At 50.4% G+C, this 2500-nt stretch overlaps 1 long non-coding RNA gene across 1 annotated transcript in view; it reads left to right on the top strand.

Moving 5' to 3' along the window:
- LOC148002217 (uncharacterized) overlaps positions 1–2500 on the top strand; it is a 3620-nt gene that overhangs the window by 40 nt on the left and 1080 nt on the right. The window contains exons 1-2 of the long non-coding RNA XR_015634948.1: positions 1–128; positions 751–977. The exon at positions 1–128 is cut by the window's left edge and continues 40 nt beyond it. This is a non-coding gene — a long non-coding RNA (uncharacterized LOC148002217). The remainder of the gene's footprint in view (positions 129–750; positions 978–2500) is intronic.

Below are 2500 nucleotides of genomic sequence, written 5' to 3'. Positions count from 1 at the left end.
AGCCCGTGGAGCGAGGCTTCTGTGCCCCTTTCCAGCCTGGAGTTGCACCCTAGCTTCCTACTGGCTCTATGCTGGATCTTCTCGCTCTTTTGAAGGGAGGACTGGTGGATGGGTGGGTGAATGGACGGGTAGGTAAATGGGTGGATGGGTGCAGGAGGTGGGTGGGTAGGTGGCTAGGTAGGTGGGTAAACGAATGTGTGGATGAATGGACAGATGGGTGGATGGATGAGAGGGTGGAAGGATAGTTGGTAGACAAATGAGTCCTTTTACCCACAAATAATCAGAATTAAATCTTAATCAGCCTGAACAGAGGTCCCTAAATTCTCTCTAAGTTTGCCTGGGAAGGTTTCCCTTGGCTCCTCAGTCCCTCCTGTGCCGGAATACCAGTGATCTCCACCCATCAGAGCCTCCTACCCTGGAATATTGCTGGGTAGGCGGCTCTTGGGCACAGGAGCGCAGCGCACAGCCCGCCTGCTGGACTGCATCCCGTGAGCCAGTCAGAGTGCAATTCCCGCCAGGGGGCGCTGCTTCCCTCCCAGGCCGCCGGGCCGCTCGCTGCAAACCGATGCTGTTTAATTAACGTGCAAATTGAGTAGATTAAATGACTCTAAATAATTAGCCGCAGATCCTATAAACAGGATAACATATTTAATTAAGCAGCGATATAGATTTTGGAAACTGTTAATGTATTTTGAGAATGGCTGCTTAGATCTAACACTTTCCCCTCTAACTTCAAACATGTAACTACAGCCCTCCCAACGTGGATAAATATCTGGTAACAAGACTTTGCCTGTTAACTCCAACTAACAGAAATGAGGGCTCAACGGGAACTTTCTCGGGCCTTGGCTTCGGCGCCGCTTGGAACTGTGATACCCTGTGCCAACCGGGGTCTGTTTAGCATTGCTGTGGTGGGTACAGCGTGGCCTGGTCCTTGACAGAGGGGGTACGATGTCGCAGGGGGGTGAGGACACAAGAAGGTAAGTGGAAAAAAAATACAATCCAATTTCATTATATCAATCACATTTAATTGGCAATTTGTACGAGCAATGACCGGGCTGGCTTTAGGTAAAACTATTAGGCGACAGGCGGGTGTGCTACTAAAATTCTTGGTTAGTTAATTAGTGTCTGAACTGCGGAGGGAAAGGATCCTAGATTTACTCTCTACAAAGAGAGAGCAGCCCAGACAATTCATTAGGCAGGCGGCTTGTAAATTAGAGCTAAGTTAACCTGATTTCCCTTAATTAAAACATCTTTTCTCGTTTACGATGTGGATATAAGTAGATCTCCAGGGTTTTGAATTTTCTGCTACAGCAGATGGTCAGCTCCGAGCAGATAATAGTTAACGCTTTCTCTCTACCAGATCAGAACAACGTGAGCCGCTGGCCCATCTGAGGATTAAAAGGAGAGATAACAAAGACGGTTAACCCTTCCGAGGCTCCTAGGGAGAGGCTGGCCCTGGCCTGAGGGGGTCCGTGGAAAACTTGGGTGTATAGGCCAAGGCTTCAGGGACCTAAGACCTTGGAGAGGAACCCAGGACACAGGAACTGGGATGCTGGGGAAGTAGCCACTCTGGGATGAGAAGCAGTTATCTGTGTGTTTCCTGGTGGTGATGCAGTTCCTTTCTACCTGGCCAAACAGACTCCCTGCTCCTGTCTCTCCTTCCTGCCTCCTGTCCACACCTCCTTCCCCACTCCCTAGTGTTAGACATCACCTGGCCTTCCGTCACATCCTGGACCTCAATGTCCTCCACGAAGTGTGAGACGAGTCCCTGAAGGTATAGGAACCATCTAACATGGATCCTTGGCCCTCCTGCTGGCCTGAGTTGCTTCCTAGATGTAGGGTTACTGGGAGACTTGTAAGGCCTGGGATCTCCAGAATCCAGCCTCCCACGCGCCGTGAGGTGATGCTTGTGAAGATCTACAAGAGGCTCACAGAGTCCCACAGTCACTGGGCAGCAGAGCATGCCCAGGCTAGTGTCATGCTTCAGGCCTTGGAGGCCCCACTCCCAACAGCAGCAGGAGGTCCCTTCACCAGACACACTCTGCCACTGGGCCAGAGTGGCCAGCTGGGATCCCAGCTCCAAGTCTCTGCTGAGCTGGCAACACTCCCCCCCACAAAGGCACACCCCCCCAGGCTCTTGACTGCTACCACACCCTAAGAACCCTGTACCCTACACTTGGCTTGCACCAGTGGGACCTTGCTTTGATTCACACTGTGTAGGTTACTAGTTGTTTGTTTGTTTGCTTGTTTTTGCTGGCTTCCGTGAAAGAAGTCACTGCAGATCCTGGCTGTGGAACCTGGCCCAAGGTGACTTGGGCTTGGCCCATCTAGTGGGGAAGGCAAGGCAGTTACAAATGGCTCACAGGAGGGCCACACGGCGCAGATTGAATTTATAAAATACAAGGCAACCACTGGAGCTAAAATTTTATTGTTTATAAAATATTAACCTTCTTATTACTTTTCATTGCACTTTCAAATAAAGCACAGCAAATTAGGAGCA

This window comes from Rattus norvegicus, chromosome 12 (assembly GCF_021556685.1).
Source record: "Rattus norvegicus strain SHRSP/BbbUtx chromosome 12, alternate assembly SHRSP_T2T, whole genome shotgun sequence".
NCBI lineage: Eukaryota > Metazoa > Chordata > Mammalia > Rodentia > Muridae > Rattus > Rattus norvegicus.
Note: the sequence above shows the minus strand (reverse complement) of the source record. Positions and strands in the feature narration are given on the sequence as shown.